We start from the raw sequence: 20,831 nt of genomic DNA on the forward strand, positions 1-20,831 counted from the left end.
CGTCCGGAGCCTGTGCTCCGCAACAGGAGAGGCCACAGCAGTGAGAGGCCAGCGTACCGCAAAAAAAAAAAAAAAAATAGTGTTAGTTATGTTTTTTTAATTCACATAAGTGTATTGTATTATTCATAATGGTTTTTGACTTGCTTTTACTTAAGACACATGTTTTAGAATTGCTTGTTTTTATATAAGGAGAAGTACAGTTTATAAGTTGTAGTTACTATGCTGATTCCTTTGAATAAATATACTATATTTTATTTATGCTTTCTTCAACTGCTGGGCACTGTATTGTTTTCTAGTTTTCAATATTATAATAAATTATTTCTTAATTATTTTTGTGCATGTATCTTTTTTGTGCATATGTGAAAATGTATCTAAGACATATCTAGAAGTTAGAATTGATCAATAATCCATCATATCCATCTTGAAATTAAAAAAAACACCAAACTGTTCTCAAAAGTGCTGTGGTCTTTATATCTTATTGCACTGTAAAGAAGCTCAACCTTTTTAATCCTTGATACAAGTTGCTAATATCACACTTTATAATTTTGCCAATCTGATTGATATGAATTTATTTGTTTTCTTTACTGCTAATCGAGAGTAACTTTCATATGTATATTGGCTATTTTTGTTTCCTCCTCTGTTAATTATCTGTTTTTATCCTTTGTAAAATTCTCTCTTTAGGCTTTTGTACCATCTTTAATATATTGAATCAAAGCCATTTCTGAAAATTCTGAATATTCATCTTTTGTTGGCTATGTGCATTGAAAACATATTTTCCCAAATTTGGCTTTTTTCCAAACTTACTTATACTTTGCCATAATGATAAGCAGTTTTAACATTTACTCTGATCAAGGTTTTTTTTTTCTTTTCTTTTTTTTTTTTTTACATCTTTATTGGGGTACAATTGCTTTACAATGGTGTGTTAGTTTCTGCTTTATAACAAAGTGAATCAGTTATACATATACATATGTTCCCGTATCTCTTCCCTCTTGCGTCTCCCTCCCTCCCACCCTCCCTATCCCACCCCTCCAGGTTTTTTTTTTTCTTAATAGATTGTTCTATCCTGTCATTGAGAAATACTTCCATTCCCTGAGGATATGAAAACATGCTTCTACATACAAGTCTAAAAGTTCAAAGTTTTTATTTGACAAATAGTCTAATAACTATCTAGATTTTTGGGGAATGATATTAGTTGGCAGTAATTTTAATTTTCCTTTGGAGTGCCTATTGCGTCAGCACCACTTATTGAATATTTGAATTCATTCCCACTAGTTTGTAATGCCTCTTCTCCATCATATTTCAAGTTTCCTTAATGGGGTTACTTTATTGGTTCTCTATTTTATAGTGTTGATATACTTGCTATCCACTCTGCTGATTCCACTTCAATTTTTATTACTATAACTTCAATAAATTTCAGCAACCAGTAAAGAAAGCCTATATTTTCCTCATGTTTCTTCTTTGAAAATAATCTTAGCTCTTCCTGCTCCTTTATTTTTCCATATAACATTGGGGTTAGTTTTTGATTATGTGTTGAGACTTTGGAAAAAAAATTGTTGAGATTTTAATTAAAACTGCTTGGAATTCATATGTAAATTTGGAAAAAGTTGATATGACACAGTTAGTTATAATATAATTGATATGTCGCGCATGCTGTGGTTTTTAGAATTCTTATTCATGGACATGGCAGTTCTATGTTGCCTCCTGCAGAACTCTCAATACAGAAACAAGTTTGCATCTGTAGTTAAGAGATCTCATAACATAGTGATGTTGGGGCTATTCCAAGTCCAGTACCTGGCTTGTTCCTACTTGGCTGCATGTTTTTGTGCATGCTCACTCCAACCTCCCTTTCTAAGCCCATTTATATAATCCACAAACCCAGGTAGAAGTAGATTGCTGTTTCTTAGCTTCTTGAAATATGAGTGCATAGCCCCAGATTTTAAGCAATGAAACTGACATCAGTTTCCTGCCTTGAATGAACCAGTTTTTCTCAATTTTTCTCAGAAGCCACCTCTTCTGTATGATTATAGGAATCAGAGATTACATGCAGGCAATCAGTTTCAGTTCTCGGAACCCATGTGTTTATGTTCCATTTTGTGTACTTGGACAAGTTTATTCTGTTGTTTGGTGCAGATATATTTAATTCATTTTATTTCAATATTTAATTTATTATTGTTCTCTATTTGGGGCTGAGGGTCTGAAAATATTAACTTAAAATTCCATATTGACTGGAAGTAAGTGGTTAATAATTCTTAAATGTTTGTGGTATGAGCTCTTGTTTTTCTTTCTCCTTTTTTTTTTTTTTTTTCAAAAAAAGTTGACAGTATATTGGGGAGATCAGAAAACAAATATTTGTAAGGTAAATACACCGTGATACTTTTTTTTTTTTTTTTTTTTGGTACGCGGGCCTCTCACTGTTGTGGCCTCTCCCGTTGCCGAGCACAGGCTCCGGACGCGCAGGCTCAGCGGCCATGGCTCACGGGCCCAGCCGCTCCGCGGCATGTGGGATCTTACCAGACCAGGGCACGAATCCGTGTCCCCTGCATCAGCAGGCGGACTCTCAACCACTGCACCACCAGGGAAGTGCTGTGATACATTTTTGAAACTATCCCTTATAGTCTGATAGATTTACTTAATGGTGAAGCTTCCTTTGCACATTTATTACAATATCAATGATGATACAAATTTATTAGAGATTTGTAAACTATTTCTTAAAGATGTTAATTAGTTTAAGTTTATATTCACTATCAGTTGAAACTGGTTGAAAATAACTGTTGTGTGCTCAAATTTTACAGTGGAATTTGGTTTTTAGTTGTAATAAAAATTATCTGAAGACTTAGCCTTAGGTAATATAAATCATAATGGGAATTAAAGTTATACTTGGCAATAATGATGTCAGATAAATGTAGCCATAACTACAATAGTCGTTGACATTGATGTGGATCTATAAATGTATATATGTAAAATATATACCTATATATACACACATATAAACATATTCATAGTAAAATGAGGAGATACTCATGGCAATTACAGTCTTTACTTCTGTAACTGGTCACATGGTCATAGTTGTTATTTAAAACTACCTGTTTTCACTACCCGTTCATTATTTCCTTTAACTTCAGCAATCGCCTCAGCTAGTCATGGTTCTTTACCTGGTGGGTTACCCAAACCTTCACCCCTGAAGGGTCTGGGCCATTACTAGCCCTGCCTTGATTGTGTTGTAGTTTTCCATTGACCTTAACTTCAGGGCATGGTAATAGTAAGAGATGCTCTAAGGGATCTTCTATGTTCCAGACATACTCCTCCTCACCCGCATGGTGAAATAGCAGTCCAATTTCTCCTTAGTATTCAGGATCAATTACCCAGCTAGCACAATAACTCCCTTCTTTGCCTGGTAATTCAGAGGTAGGAGGAACCCAAAGTTGCCAGGTGGAAATCCTAACTTCAGTTCAATGGAATCATTATTGTGTCCTGGTGGAAGCATTCCTTCCTCTGGAACTAAGGCCTCTAGGCTTCAGGAGCATTAGATCATGGGAATAAGAAGTAAAAAAAAAAGAAAAAAAGAAAAGAAAAAGGTGCTAATGAATCACTAGGGATAATAGTGAGTGGTGGCACTCTCATTTCCACCCCTTGAATTAAACCACTTTCCTGGACCTATAAATCCTGGTTAAGGGATAAGGAGCACAAAATACTGGGTGCTGATTCAGAGCATAAACAGCCTCATGGTGAACCTTGCCCCAGCCTTGCCCCAGCCCTGCCCTAACTGGCCTTTTTCAACAAGGCAATTTTACCATTCTATCAAACCCATTGCTTCAGGATGGTGAGGAGCATGGTAAGACCAGTGAATTCCATGCGACTCGGCCCATTACCATTTCTCATTTGCTGTGAAGTGAGTTCATTGATCAGAAGCAATGTTGGGTGAAGTACCATGATGGCAGATAAGGCATTCTGTAAGTACACAGATGGTATTTTTGGTAGAAGCATTGCATACAGGGAAGGCAAATTGATACACAGAATATATATCAATTCTAGTAAGAACAAAACATTTCCTCTTCCATGATAGAAGTGATCCAATGTTACCAACCTGCCACTAGGTAGCCATAAATGCAAGCTGTAAAAGAGAAGGCAGTGTAGCAGGAGTGGAAACCATGGACATTTGAGATATTTCTTCATGTGACTTGGGCTTACAACATCTGCTCGGGCCTGATCATGTATATACCATTTTTATTTGGTGATGGGGTGCTGCTGTGCATGCCAAACTATGGCTTGATGAGTCAGAAAACACACATTTCATCATAGCAGATCAAGTCACATAGTAACTGGGTGGCTCATGGTGAAGCATTCAGTCTCTACTAAGGTCCAGTGGAGGCCAAGAACTATTTCTGAAAAGGGAGGGTAGTTATCCACAGAGGTTGGCAAGTCTTTGCTCCTAAAACCTAGGGACCTTTGTTGTGATTAGGGGTCTGCCAAGGTCCACAAACAGCAGCCCTATCTGCTACTGGAATGTCAAGCACTATTGGACCTGTGGATCATACAGCCTAAGTGGCAGAGTAGCCTGGACCTGCTGCAGAGCCTTCTTTTGGTCCACTCTAAAGTAGCAGTTTTTCAGGTCACTTGAGACAGTGACACAGCCAGATGAGGATTATATTGCTTTCAAAATCCAAAGATGCCCACTAGGCATTGTTCTTCTTTCATGGTTGTAGGAAGGGCCAGATGCAACAGCTTATTCTTTACCCTAGAAGACAAATCTCAACATGCTCACATCACTGTTCCACTAGAAATGTCACTAAGGTAGAAGGACTCTGAACTTTTGTCAGATTTATTTTCCATCCTCTAGCACACAAATGTCTTACCAATAAGTCTATAATAGTTACTACTTCTTGCTCACTACGTCCAATCAGCCTAATGTCATCAATGAAATTGACTAGTGTGCTAACTCATGGAAGGAAAAGGTGATCAAGAGCCCTGTGAACTAAATTATGACATAGGGATGGAGAGTTGATATACCCCTGAGCTAAGACAGTGATAATGTATTGCTGGTTTTGCCAGTTGAAAGCAAATTGCCTCTTGGGACCTTATTGACAGGGATGGATAAAAAGCCATTTGCCAGCTCAATAGCTGTGTACCAGGAACCAGAAGAGGTATTAATTTTCTCAAGCATTGAAACAACATCTGGTACAGCAGCTGTAATTGGAGGCACCACATGTTAAGCTTATGATACTCCACTGTTATTCTCCAAGACCTGTCTGCATTTTGCATAGGCCAAATAGGTGTGTTGAATTGGATATTGTGGAAAGAGATATCCTGAATCTTTCATGTCCCTGATTACATCTCTGCAGGCCTTCCAGGAATGCAGTACTGCTTTTGGTTTATTATTTTCCTAGGTAGAGATGATTCTAGTGGTTTTCATTTGGCCTTTTCCTCCATAATAGCCCTCACTCCAGAAGTCAGGAAACCAGTATGGGGATTCTGCATTTGCTAAGTATGTCTATTTCAATTATGCAGTCTGGAACTGGGGAAATAACCACAGGATGAGTTCAAGTACCCACAGGCCCCACTGTGAGATGGATCTGAGCTAAACCTCTGTTGGTTATCTGACCACCAAAAGACCCTACTTTGACTGGTAGATCACAGTGATATTTTGGGACTCCTGGAATTAGTGTCAGTTCAGAGACAATGTCCATAGTCCCTGAAAGTTTGATTATTTCCTTTTCCCTGATGCAGTTACCCTGGAAAAAGTCCCTGGGTCCCTTTGGGTAAGGCTGGAAGAAAAATTAACAATATTTGCTTTTGACAGTATACCAGGGTCCTTCCTCAAGTAGGCCCAGCCTCCCTTTATTCAATGGGTTCTGAGTCTGTAAACTAGGTCATTTCTGGGAAATGACTGAGGAGCTATGACTCTCTTTTTTATGATTCCTATTAGACTTTTGTTCATTTGACCTAGAACTTTTCTGCTTATACAGATCAATTAAGAATCTAGCGGGGTTCCCATTTGTTTCACTTCTAGGAACACCATAATCAACTAGGCAACACCATAGGTCTGTATGCCAGAAAATTTTCATTGCTCCCTCGGCTCTGCTGTCCATTATAGTAACCGCACCTTTCCTTTGGTGTTTGACTGCCACCACTTGGCCTCTGGCAGCTGAGATCCAGTTACCTCCCACTGCATTTAGGTTTCCCAATTCAATGACTGTACCTACTGTAAGGTCTGGCCTGCAGAGAAGAGTGATCACAAAATTCTTTGGGGATGTCAAGGCTCCCTTCACAAATTTATTTCTCATAGTCATGGTGTAAGATATGTCTCCTGGAGTCTCCCAGGATGGGTGAGTAGGACTTAAATGACAAATCTACTCAAACATTCCAAACTCCTTGAACCTTTCTATCCACATTAAAACTAGGCAAGTTCCTGACATTTCTAATACACTCACTGTGGGCCACTTTGTGGTCTATGTTTCAGCCAACCAGCCAAGCAGTTAGATCCCTTTCTGACTCCCTGAGCTGCAATATTAAAAGCAGAATGACTCCTTAGTAAGACCATATCAGTAGATTCAGCTCCATCCAACATTGTGTTTGTCCCACACCCTTAATAAAAGTTCCCACACAATTTTCTCAGATTTCTGTCTGTATAATTCTTTTCTATCAGTAGTATAGCACACTTCCTCATGGGTCACACTTTGTATCTCACATCTAGGGGTCTGTTGGGACTTGAATCTAGTTATGGATCTAGAAGAAAAGAGGGTTAGTAGGATTGTGTCCTGAGGAGAATCAGCATTGTCTTGAAGGACATCTACCTCAGGAGAGGCCTTTACAGTTTCCTCTGGCAATACATTGTGATCCCCTCAGATAGGGGTGGAGCATCCACCTCCATTATTGGTGGGCAGTGTCCTCCCGGTGACAAAGAAGAATCATCAGAATTTAGAGGCTCAGTGTCTTTAGCTTCATCAGGGTTTCCTCACACATCCTCATTCCAATTTTCAGAATCCCATTCATTCCCAATAAATACAATAAATTCAAAGGTAGATACTATACAATGCTCAGAGTTCAAGTTGTGATGTAATTCAGTCAGTCACAGGACAAGGCTCTACATTTGATTTTTACTGGTCTCAGCAGTGCATCTATAGGAAATAAGTGTCTCCTTCCAGGCATCCATAGTAGCTTTAAGGTTATGAAGCACTTGAGCTGGGAATACCAGTCCCTGAGCTCATCCTTTTAGTTGCCCTCTTTGTTCAATGACATTAGGAGCAATCAGTCAATTTCAATATATTTTTTAGTTTGACAAAAATGCTGCAAAGTATCATATACACAGCCACCAAGATCCTTGATTTTTATAAGTGGTTGATTAAGAGTATCCAATGGTTATATTTTGCATTACTGAAAAATCATGCCATGGACTAACAGTGCTCCTTTACTACTGAAAATAGAGTAATTAGCATCTTTAAATCTAATCATATTAGAGAGTCAAATTCAGAAACCCAGAACCAATGCAGAAAACTTATTCTTAAAATTCTATTCCTCTAGAACTACTCTCAGTGTCAAAATCGATATTAGAGTTCTCCAGAGAAACAAAACCAATAGAATATATAGAGGAATCTGTATCTATATTTATATTCTCTTTCTATATTTATATCTATATCTCTAGAGCTATATTTATATCTATATTATATATAAATAACTAAAAAATGTAACTATTCTTAGATTCATTTTGGATTGTTCAGTCTTAAATTTTATTCATTTTGAAAGATAGTTTTACTGAGTATAGAATTCCAGGCTGTCACATTTTTTTCAGCATTTTGATATGTCATCCCAGTGCCTTCTTTCCTCCATGGTTTCTAACGAGAAGTAAAGTGTTAACCTTATTGAGAACTTGTTTGTGACGCATTGCTTCTCTCCTGTTGCTTTGAGGATTCTCTTTGTATTTGGACTTCCAGTGTTTTATCTTGATGTATAAAGGGTAAAACATTGGTGTTGATTTCTTTGAGTGTATCTTATATGAACTCATTGAACTTCTTAAATGTTTAGATTAAGGTTTTTCATTGAATGTTATCAAATTTCATTTCTTACATTTTGAAATGCATTTCCTCAAAATATAAACTCTTGTCTTTTTTATCCTCCAAAAGAAGTTTTAAAATGTTATCTCAGGGCTACCCTGGTGGCGCAGTGGTTGAGAGTCCACCTGCCGATGCAGGGGACATGGGTTCGTGTCCTGGTCCGGGAAGATCCCACATGCCGAGGATTGGCTGGGCCCGTGAGCCATGGCTGCTGAGCCTGCGCGTCCGGAGCCTGTGCTCTGCAACGGGAGAGGCCACACGAGTGAGAGGTCCACGTACAGAAAAAAAAAAAATATATATATATATATAAAATCTCAAATATAATTTTGCTCATCAATTATGGATACATAAACTTAAGTAATGTAATCACTTCATTAAGATGTTTCAAAGTTAAAAAAATAATGTCTCACATTTAAAATTTTGTCCATGAAAATGAGAAAAACCAAGGTTCCTAATAGTTTATCAACTGTGTGTGTCATGCACAAAAATGTTTTGTTTTTGACATCAGATATCAGAATAAAACATTTTTTCATGTGTATAACATCATATTTCTGCTTCTGTATTCCCTACAATATGCTCACCACCAAAATTCATTTTCCATCCATCACCATACAGTTGATCTCCTTTACCCATTTCACCCTCCCCCATGCCTCTTCCCCTCTGGTAAATACTACTCTGTTCTCTGTATCTACATGTTTGTTGTTGTGGTTTATTTTGATCATTTACTTTGGTTTGTTTATTAGATTTTTATATGCCACATATAAGTGAAATCATATGGCATTTATCTTTCTCCATCTGACATTTCATTTAGCATAAGACCCTCAAGTTTCATCCATGGTGTCCCAAATTGCAAAATTTCATCTTTTTCTAAATGGTATACTATTTTTTATATATATATATATATATATATATATATATATATATATATATACAGACACAGACACATATACACACAAATCTCTCACATATTCTTTATCCATTCATCTGCTGATGGGCACTTAGGTTGTTTCCATATCTTGGCTATTGTAAATAATGCTGTGATGAACATGGGGGTGCAGATACCTTTTTGGATTAGTATCTTTGTATTTTTTGGATAAATACTCAAAAGTGGAATAGGTGGATCACATGGTAGCTCTATTCTTAATTTTTTGAGGAATCTCCATGCTATCTTCCATAATGGTTGCACAAATGTACATTTCCAGCTACAGTGTTCCCTTTTTTCTACATCCTTGTCAACACTTGTTATTTCTCATAATTTTGATAAAAGCCATTCTGCCAGGTGTGAAGTGGTATCTCACTGTGGGTTTTAATTTGCATTTCCCTAACAATTAATGATGTTGAACATCTCTTCATGTGTCTGTTGGCCATCTGCATGTCTTCTTTGGAAAAATGTCTATTCAGCTCCTCTGCCCACTTTTAAATTGGGTTGTTTGTGTTTTATGTTGTTGAGTTGTATCAGTTCTTTGCATGTTTTGGATATTAATCTCTTATTGGACATATCATTTGCAAATATGTCCTCCAATTTGGTAAGTGTGTTTTTGTTTCATTTATGGTTTCTTTTGCTGTGCAGAAGCTATTTAGTTTGATATAATCCCATTTGTTTATTTTTGCTTTTATTTCCCTTGCCTGAGGAAACATCTAGAAATTCAAATTAATTATCTTATGCTGTTAAATAGCAAAGCCAAAAGCAAATTTAAAATTATAATATTTGTATAAATATCTGTATAGAATAATGCCTAAAGAAAAATTTTCAAGATTGAAAAAAATAATACATATGATGCTGTGGATCTCAAATATTTATAGCAACTCTAGGTCCTATATGATCCCAGTATCAAACACTCTAACATTTTTCTGCTTATAAGTCATTAGAATGTATAAAATTCCAAATATCTTAAGATTCAAACACTACCTCTTGCAACCAAGTTGAGAAAACAATTTTGGCAAACTATGAGTATGATATTTTACTTTGAATGGTTCCAGCAATAATATTATTGTAATACCCATTAACAAAATTATTCATCAGTGATTAGCAACAGAATAAACTATGTTTTTGGTAAGGCACGTATTTCTATTTTTATACCCCAAAACATGTACGTTATACTAAAACAGACATACATGTATATTTATAGCTTTTCTTAGGCATATATAACCTTAAAAAAAAATCCTTGAGTTCAAACTGCTCTCTCTCTCAACACCCTTATTTTTAAAAATCTACTAAATATACAAATATGATATTTTCTAAAGTTTTGTTTTATTATATGCTCTACTACTGCATTGTGAGTGCTGTATTCTTCATTCATTAAATTTTGAGAAGGTTTCAGAGTCAAAATGAAACAAAACAAAACACAAATTTCATTTCTTCACAAACTGTTTTTTGTTTCATTCTCTATTTCTTATCCTTCTAGAACTCTTGTGATGCACATATTGGTATTCCTGATGGTGTCCCTCAGATCTCTGTAGGTATGGTTATTCTTCTTTATTCTCTTTCTTTGATTCCTAAGTGAATAATATCTTTGATTCCTAAGTGAATAATCTCAGTCTCCCTGAATCTTTCTTCTGCCAGGAGAATCTTTTGTTAAGCCCCTCTAGTAAATTTTTTGGTTTCAGTTACTTTATCTTTACCACTAGAATTTCTATTTGGCTCATTCATATTTATAATTTTCAATCTTCTTATAGACATTCTCTATTTGATGAGACATTGTTCTCTCACTTTCCTTCAATTCTTTAGGACATATTTAAACATATTAGAGCTTATTTAAAGTTTTTTTTTTCTAATATGTTTAGAATATAGGCTTAATTTGGATTGGGTTTCTATTAGCTGCTTATTTTGCTATGTATGGACATTGTTTTCCTGTTGTGTATGTATGTGTATCATAACTTTTCTTGAAACCTGGACATTTTAAATAACATAAAGTGGCAATTCTAGAATTCAGAAAATTCCCAGGTTTGTTGTTTCTGTTTGTTGTTTTTATCATAGAGCTACTTACATTTTTTTCCCCAAATCTCAAGTGAAATAATTGTATGTATTATTTTTTATTAAATTACAACCTTTTTTGAAATTTGTCCTGAATACCTTGATTTATGACTTTCTCTCACACCTACCTTTTATAAATAGTTTTAATTACTTATATTCACAGAATAGACATATCCTTCCACCACATTGGATTTTCCTGGATTAGTAATATTTTAATTGGTCAATAAAAATATAGATTTCTAAGTAGTTAGATGAAAATATAGATCACCTAAAAAAGTATTTCTTCTTATTCTATGCTGCTCTAGCCATCGCCTCATTTCCCATAGGGGGCATAATGAAGACCAAGTATGGCCAACACTCATAGTGGAGAAAGTTACAGAAAAAAAAAAAAAAGGAATATTGATATCAGAAAGCTCTGACCTTATATAGTGGATATTGCCAATCCTGTCCTTCTTTGATAATAGAGAGACATGTTATTTTTATTAACCTGCAATTTTATAAAATATGCTCTAGTGAAATGACATTTCTACCTTTACCTTTCTAGAATGTAAATAAATCTGAGTCAGGGAGGAAGATGTATCTAACTTTATTACTCAGAAATGTAAGTATATATGTTCCAGGAAAACACATGGCTACATTTCCAAGGCTACCTGCTATGCACACATATTTGAAAATGCAGTCTGGAGAAAGTAAGGTATGATTGTTTTTGAAGATGTTCAGAAATCTGAGCGATTCATGGAGAACTGTCCTTCAAGAAGAGATAACTAAAGCCTTGGAACAAAGCAGTATATGTTACATGTCTGAATTACTTATGATCTGAATTTTGCATCTGTATTTTCAAAGGTCAAATGAGGTCTCTAGGTAAGTGGACTTGGAGACAGTCTCAGAAAGTGATGCTTGTTCTCAGTTTGTTGTATATAAATTAATATGGATGGATGCCAGTGAGCATGAATGAAAAGCTTGGCCCCCCACAGCCAGAAAGATTGATTAGATTCTTTCAAAACCCCAAGAAAATTGATTTTTCACTGAGGAAAACTGAAGAAGAGGGAAAATCCTGAATTATTTAGTACCCCCAAATAAATGTGAAATACATGGAAGTGACTTTATTTACCTTGATTTTATTTTATTAATTTTTCTGCCCCCAGAAGAATTGGAAACAGATTAAATGATAAATTCTTCTGTTAAAAAGAAATTTACTTTTTAACATTTTTTCTGTAATTTAGCTCTTGAAATTTATTCAAGCTGCACATATCTATGCATGCCCACACAATGGTACAAATTTTTAAAAGTATTTTTGTTTTATATTTATGTATTTTGATTAATTTCTTTAAGATAGAGACAGAATTACTTGACAAAGTAAACAAATATTTTCAACTAACTACTTATATATTTCAAAAATATTTCCCAATTTTTAAAAAATTTTTAGTTAAATACATTCAGAATGAGTTCAAGAAAGAAAATGAGAAAAGGAATTGAGAAGTGAGATTAGAAATTATGTTGAAAACCTTGTGATAATAAGTGAAGAGATATGGGTTGATAGCCAGAGTTAATGTGGGCTCAGAAGATATTTTCTTCCTGGAAGATATTACAAAATATTTGTATGATACTAGTTAAAATCCATAAGAAAGAAACAAAAATAAGATTCAAAGATAGAGGGGAAATTCCTGAACTGAGGTCCTTCAGTTAGCAAGAGGAGAAAGATTCTAGTGCTTAAATATTGTAGTTGATCCTATATGTAATCAGTAAGGCTTCAAATATGATAGCAGGAATGACTGTTTATATATATATATATATATATATATATATATATATATAAGCATGAATAGATAGAGACATGATTGTAGAGATTTGTGGAGTTTCTAAGTTGATTTTGTTTTTTCTAGAAAAAAAAAGTAAGAATAAAGCCTGGAAATATGTGTTGGACATATGAGGAGAGAGAAGAAAGTATAAAATACTTGTCAAGGAAGAATGCTTGGACTAAGAACATATCGAATCAGTACAAGTCTGTGTTTTGTAAATGATTTCTGTGTGCACCCATGTTAACTCCCCTCTCCTTTCTGAGTAAATGGAAGATTACTCATCCAGGCCACTTTGTAGTTAGGTGAATCCACATGATGCTCTATTCCAATGGCTATAAGTAGAAAATGCACGTGTAACTTCTGATCTGACATAAAATGGAAGCCACCTGTTGAAATGGTGACATCAGACTATGAACTAAGTCTTCATGCTGAGTTTTAGGTTGGAAGTGAGGTACCCTGGAGAAGTGACAATCTTGTAGCAGAATCGCATGGGTGGAAAACAAACTTATGTGTGAGAAATTTATCACAACTTTAAAAGTGTTTTCTCTAGTTAAATGCAGTAGCATGGGTCTAGGCACAAAGTGGACAGAATATTGAGTTCTTCTTGATATAGAGAAGGAAAAATGTTCAAGGAAGTTGAATTAGTATACAATGAAATATTCAAATGTTAGAGCAATGTATTTAAACTGGGTTAGGTGAAAAGCAAAGACATGAAAAGATAATATTTGGTGAAAACTTGCTGATCATAATTTGTATATTCTGGTAAGCTCATAGAATTATTAATTTTGGAATAATAGAAAAAGTTATATGGGAAGATGGAAGTGATGTATAGAAAAAGAGGCATTTGCAAGGGCAAATTTTAAGTGTAGTTGTATGAGCAAGTCCATGGGATGTCCGTGGAAGCAAGGGGCTGATATGGAGTAGAGGACTTTGGCAGAAAAGAATTAACAAATTAAGAAGCCAGAACATTAAAATTACAAACAATTAAAAAAAAATAAGTGATTTGTGGTCAGTTGCAATGGGCGGTTTCAACTTGAAGATACAAGTCTTTTCTCAATTACTGCAAATTTTTGCATTTGTTTTATAATTTTTTCTCATCTTAAATAATTTTCTGTAAAATTCTTTTCTAATTTTCCTATTACTACTTTTGTATTAAGCTTCATATTGTATAACCACCATTGTATTATCATTTGTCTATTTCCTTTAAGTTCAGGAAAATTTTCTCAAACTATGTTCATAGTTAATAATATAATATTCTGCCTTTTCTAATATACTTGTTACTGTTTCCATTGTATAATATATCTGGCAATGGAATATTTTATATTCTAATCTATTATGTTATTTCAAAAGGTTAGACATGTAAGAACTACTTACAGAAGAAGCAAATGTGTCTTACAAGGAACCAATGTCAAATATCTACAAGATTTCTATATAGCACAAAGATGTACTTTATGCTTTTTAATGCCTACAGATCCCCATGTTAATATTCAAAATTTTTATATAGCTCCCTTTCTTCTCATTTTTTAGAGCTTTAGAAAAGTATTCAACCTAACATCCCCTACTTCATTTTCACTTACTATAGGAGATAAGATTAAACACTTTGAGATGTATATATAAATATATATATATGTATACACACACATATATGTGTATTTATATACACATATATAATGACTACTCATTGTAGACTACAAAAACAATTATATCTAAGTATAATTTTAAATTTGTTTTAAAGTAATATATAAATATAATATAATAAAATATATTAGTATTAGAATTCAAGTCATTAAGAAAACTACTGAATTCTGTGTTAATTGACAAAGTTATGTAGATGTATGCTAGATATAAAATATAAGACAAAGATGAATAAAAACAGTAATAGTTGGGAATAGCATAATAAACCAAGAAAAGTTAGCTGATTCAGGAAATGGTAATATTTTAATTAATAGAAAAATAAAGAAAGAAAAATTGAATTATATATTATCAAAAAATGAACTTGGACTTGATGGAAAAATAGGACCAATATTAACTAAAATAGTTTATGTGGTTTGTAAGTTTATATTGTATTTATGTTTAAAAACATAACTTACATAAATATTAACATAAACTTAACATGTTAAACTGAGGTAAGCATAGGAATAATATTCTATGCAATCCAGGAATCAACACCACACACACTTAAAACATTTAAAAGATTTTAAAAATGTATTAAAAGGGTTATTATTTTCAATATGAATGTAACATTAAGAGATAGAGTGATATCTGCTAAGAATACATTTATTTGAGAAATATAGGTGGAAATCTATTTGAAATAGTGTTTCTTAAGTCAGGAAGACTGGAGAGACCTTAACTTGGAATAAAATGATTTATACAGGGCTTCCCTGGTGGCGCAGTGGTTGAGAGTCCGCCTGCCGATGCAGGGGACACAGGTTCGTGCCCCGGTCTGGGAAGATCCCATATGCTGCGGAGCAGCTAGGCCCGTGAGCCGTGGCTGCTGAGCCTGCGCCTCCGGAGCCTGTGCTCCACAACGGGAGAGGCCACAACAGTGAGAGGCCCACATACAGAAAAAAAAAAAAGAGATTTATACATTGTTAAATTATTGTGAAAAGTGCTTGTTACAAGTTCAATACAAATATGAATACATGAATATATGGATGCATAATTTTTCTTATCCTTCAATAAGACATGAAGACCCAGTGTTTAGAAAGTGTCCACTTCCTTCCTTAAGACCACAACTATAAAAGAAAATATTTTTCATTTGAAATTTAGAAACAGGATAAGAGAATTAGCTTTTTAAAATTAAAGCTATTACTCTTGTCAGGGACAATATTATTTATATATCTATGCATTTAAATGGAACAAAAGTAGGCTTGTCTGATGAGATGTATGCCAAGATGAGCAAAATTAGTATTTTATATTATAAAAAGAGAAAGGTACATTTGTCTTTTATTTCATTTCCATCACTGAATTGTGTATTATATTATAACTAAATTTATTCTTTGTTACAGAGTTTATTCTTTCTTTACCATTTTCCTCCTCAAAATGTTGTCTATTACTTTTATGATAAGCATACACATAGTATTCAGAAAGACATTTACATTAATTCTTGTAATATTTTCTCAAAAATATTTAACCACATTTTAAATTTCAGAAATTCTGCTAGATTCTGAAGATAGAAGATAAACCCAATTACCTGGAAGATGGAGGAATATAGAAATATAGGTATTGAATTATGTAAATATAGCCATAGTCCAAAATAAGAATCATTTAAATTTAAAGGTTAAATTTCTTTCACCTAGTATAATGAATCCTCAAAATTTAATTTTCAGTTTGTTATCACGAAATAAGTCAAGGAATGTTTGCACAATGGATTGTGTGGACTGAAATTAACAATTATATATCATTTTACAATTTCAAAGCAAATAGAGGTGATATTTATACTGAAGTTTCTCTTTCCTTTTTGGCTTTGGGACTTGCCTCTATCCTCTTTCTTTTACATATTTTTTGTTGTTGTTTTAATTTTAGTGAGATGTAATGTTTCCAAAATTTATATAAATTTTATCATACTATAACTTGACATTTTCATTCTATACTATGCTTTAAAAAACAGCCCCCTTTATACATGTACCTTTAGTTTATTCATTGTAATTTTTGTAGGGTGTTCCATTGTATAAATAAAGCACTTGTTAATTTATCCTAGAGCAGAACAGTTTTGATTTGTTTTGTTTAGCTACTGGAAAAAGTGTTGCAATGAACATCTTTGGATATATTTTCTTGAATATGGATATGTGTTCAAGAATTTCTCTAGGTAGGCACTGAGGATTAGAATTCCTTTGTGGTCAGGGCATATATTTCTATCTGTCTAACATAGTCTTCTGCTGGACCTCATTTCTAACTTTAAGGTTAAGTTCATACTGTGTCAATTTGTTGGAGATAATAGTATTCCTTTGATTTGATGGATGGGGTTGGCAAAATTAAAAGTGTATTCCTCTTTCTTGAAATGTTTGTAATAATTTAGGAAATCTAGATATCACGACTAACCTTATCCAGAAAGGATGCATTTGCCAGCTTTCCTTCTTTCTGACAATATCACATATGTGTGCTGGATATTTAATGCTGTTTTACCACTCTTTGCAACTCTGATCCTTCCCAATCCATGGGAATTTTGAGAATCCATGTTAAATACGCATATGTGTTTTGTTATAGGGCACGACCATTATATCTCTAGATGACCTGTCCTTGGTTGTAATTTAGAGTGTGTAATTATTCAACTATGCAATTAGTACAATACAGGATTTCACAAATTATTTTTGATGTGTCTCTGTTAGAAACAGGCACAGATCTTACTCAACAAAGTAAATGGATCTGTCTTTGTTTTCATTTATCCACAATTGTTGCTTCAATTCCATCTGGAAACAGTCAATGTTTCTTTTCTTTCTCAAGGCTTTTACAGTAATCTGGGTTTTATGTTTTGTTTTTATGTTACCCACAAGCATACTGGAAACGTTTTACTACCTCACTATGATACAAATAATAAAGTCAATGAGATTGTGACAGATCAGTTTATTAACAAGAAATGCAGGAGGCTTCCGGGGAGATGGTGGAAGAGTAAGACGCAGAGATCACCTTCCTCCCCACAGATACATCAGAAACACATCTACACGTGGAACAACTCCTACAGAACACCTACTGAATGATGGCAGAAGACCTCAGACCTCCCAAAAGGCAAGAAACTCCCCATGTATCTGGGTAGGGTGAAAGAAAAAAGAATAAACAGAGACAAAAGGATAGGGATGGAACCTGCACCAGTGGGAGGGAGCTGTGAAGGAGGAAAGTTTTCCACACACTAGGAAGCCCCTTCGCGGATGGAGACTGCGGGTGGCGGAGGGGGAAAGCTTCAGACTGTGGAGGAGAGGGCAGCAACAGGGGTGCAGAGGGCAAAGCGGAGAGATTCCCGCACAGAGGATCAGTGCCGACCAGCACTCACCAGCCCGAGAGACTTGTCTGCTCACCCACTGGGGCGGGCGGGGTGGGAGCTGACGCTCCAGCTTCAGAGCTTAGATCCCAGGGAGAGGACTGGGGTTGGTGGCGTGAACACAGCCTGCAGAGGGTTAATGAACCATGGCTAGCTGGGAGGCAGTCTGGGGAAAAGTCTGGAGCTGCCAAAGAGGCAAGAGACTTTTTCTTCCCTCTTTGTTTCCTGGTGTGAGAGGAGAGGGGATTAAGAACTCTGCTTAAAGGAGCTCCAGAGACGGGCGTGAGCCGCGGCTAAAAGCGCGGACCACAGAGACGGGCATAAGATGCTGAGGCTATTGCTGCTGCCACCAAAAAGCCTGTGTGTGAGCACAGGTCACTATCCACACCCGCCTTCCAGAGAGCCTGTGCAGCCAGCCACTTCCAGGGTCCCGGGATCCAGGGACAACTTCCCTGGGAAAACGCACGGCGTGCCTCAGTCTGGTGCACTGTCTTGCCAGCCTCTGCTGCCGCAGGCTCCCCCCACCCTCTGTGCCCCTCCCTTCCCCCTGGCCTGAGTGAGCCAGAGTCCACGAAGCAGCTGCTCCTTTAACCCCATCCTGCCTGACCAAAGAAGAGACGCCCTCCAGCGACCTACACGCAGAGGCAGAGCTAAATCCAAAGCTGAGCCCCGGGAGCTGTGAGAACAAAGAAGAGAAAGGGAAATCTCCCCAGCATCCTCAGAAGCAGTGGATTAAAGCTCCACAATCAACTTGAGGTACCCTGCATCTGTGGAATACATGAATAGACAACGAATCATCCCAAATTGAGGAGGTGGACTTTGAGAACAAGATTTATGAGTTTTTCCCCTTAATTTTGTGAGTGTGTATGTGTATGCTTCTGTGTGAGATTTTTGTCTGTATAGCTTTGCTTCCACCATTTGTCCTAGGGTTCTATCAGTCCATATGTTTTTTTAAAGTTTTTTCTTAATACTTATTTTTTATTTTAATAACTTTATTTTATCTTAATTTTATTTTACTTTATCTTCTTACTTCCTTACTTTTTTCCTTCCTTCCTTCCCTCCTTCCTTCCTTCCTCCCTCCCACTCTCCTTTCTTTCTTTCTTTCTTTCTTTCTTTCTTTCTTTTTTTCTTCTTCTACCACTTATTTCTTTCTATTTTTCTCCCTTTTATTCTGAGCCATGTGGATGACAGGCTCTTGGTGCTCCAGACAGGAGTCAGTGCTGTTCCTCTGAGGTGGGAGAGCCACCTTCAGGACACTGGTCCACAAGAGACCTCCAAGCTCCACATAATATCAAATGGCGAAAATCTCCCAGAGATCTCCATCTCAACACCAGCACACAGCTTCACTCAATTATCAGCAAGCTACAGTGCTGGACATCCTATGGAAAACAACTAGCAAAACAGGACCACAACCCCACCCATTAGCAGAGAGACTGCCTAAAATCATAATAAGTCCACAGACACCCCAAAACACACCAACAGACGTGGAATTGCCGACCAGAAAGACAAGATCCAGCCTATCCACAACAACACAGGCACTAGTCCCCTCCACCAGGAAGCCTACACAACCCACTGAACCAACCTGAGCCACAGGGGACAGACACCAAAAACAACGGGAACTATGAACCAGCAGCCTGCAAAAAGGAGACCCCAAACACAGTAAGATAAACAAAATGAGAAGACAGAAAAACACACAGCAGTTGAAGGAGCAAGATAAAAACCCACCAGACCTAACAAATGAAGAGGAAATAGTCAGTCTACCTGAAAAAGAATTCAGAATAATGATAGTAAAGATGATCCCAAATCTTGGAAATAGAATAGACAAAATTCAAGAAACATTTAACAAGGACCTAGAAGAACTAAAGATGAAACAAGCAATGACGAACAACACAATAAATGAAATTAAAAATACTCCAGATGGGATCAATAACAGAATAACTGAGGTAGAAGAACGGATAAGTGATCTGGAAGGTAAAATAGTGGAAATAACTACTGCAGAGCAGAATAAAGAAAAAAGAATTAAAAGAACTGAGGACAGTCTCAGAGACCTCTGGGACAACATTAAATGCACCAACATTTGAATTATAGGGTTCCAGAATAAGAAGAGAAAAAGAAAGGGACTGAGAAACTATTTGAGGAGACTATAGTTGAAAACTTCCCTAATATGGGAAAGGAAATAGTTAATCAAGTCCAGGAAGCACAGAGAGTCCCATCCAGGATAAATCCAAGGAGAAATATGCCAAGACACATATTAATCAAACTGTCAAAAATTAAATACAAAGAAAACATATTAAAAGCAGCAAGGGAAAAACAACAAATAACACACAAGGGAATCCACATATGGTTAACCACTGACCTTTTAGCAGAAACTCTGCAAGCCAGAAGGGACTGGCAGGACATATTTAAAGTGATGAAGGAGAAAAACCTGCAACCAATATTACTCTACACAGCAAGGATCTCATTCAGAGTTGATGGAGAAATTAAAACTTTTACAGACAAACAAAAGCTGAGAGAGTTCAGCACCACCAATCGAGCTTTACAACAAATACTAAGGGAACTTCTCTAGGAAAGAAACACAAGAGAAGGGAAAGATCTACCATAATGAACCCAAAACAATTAAGAAAATGGGAATAGGAACATACATATCGATAATTACCTTAAATGTAAATAGAATAAATGCTCCCACGAAAAGACACAGATTGACTAAATGGAAACAAAAACAAGATGAATGTATATATGCTGTCTACAAGAGACCCACTTCACACCTAGGGACACATACAGACTGAAAGTAAGGGGATGGAAAAAGATATTCCATGCAAATGGAAGCCAAAAGAAAGCTGGAGTAGCAATTCTCATATATGACAAAATAGACTTTAAAATAAAGACTATTAGAAGAGACAATGCAGGACACTACATAATGATCAAGGGATCAATCTAAGAAGAAGATATAACAATTGTAAATATTTATGTACAAAACATAGGAGCACCTCAATACATAAGGCAAATACTAATAGCCATAAAAGGTGAAATCGACA

This window comes from Lagenorhynchus albirostris, chromosome 13 (assembly GCF_949774975.1).
Source record: "Lagenorhynchus albirostris chromosome 13, mLagAlb1.1, whole genome shotgun sequence".
Classification (NCBI taxonomy): domain Eukaryota; kingdom Metazoa; phylum Chordata; class Mammalia; order Artiodactyla; family Delphinidae; genus Lagenorhynchus; species Lagenorhynchus albirostris.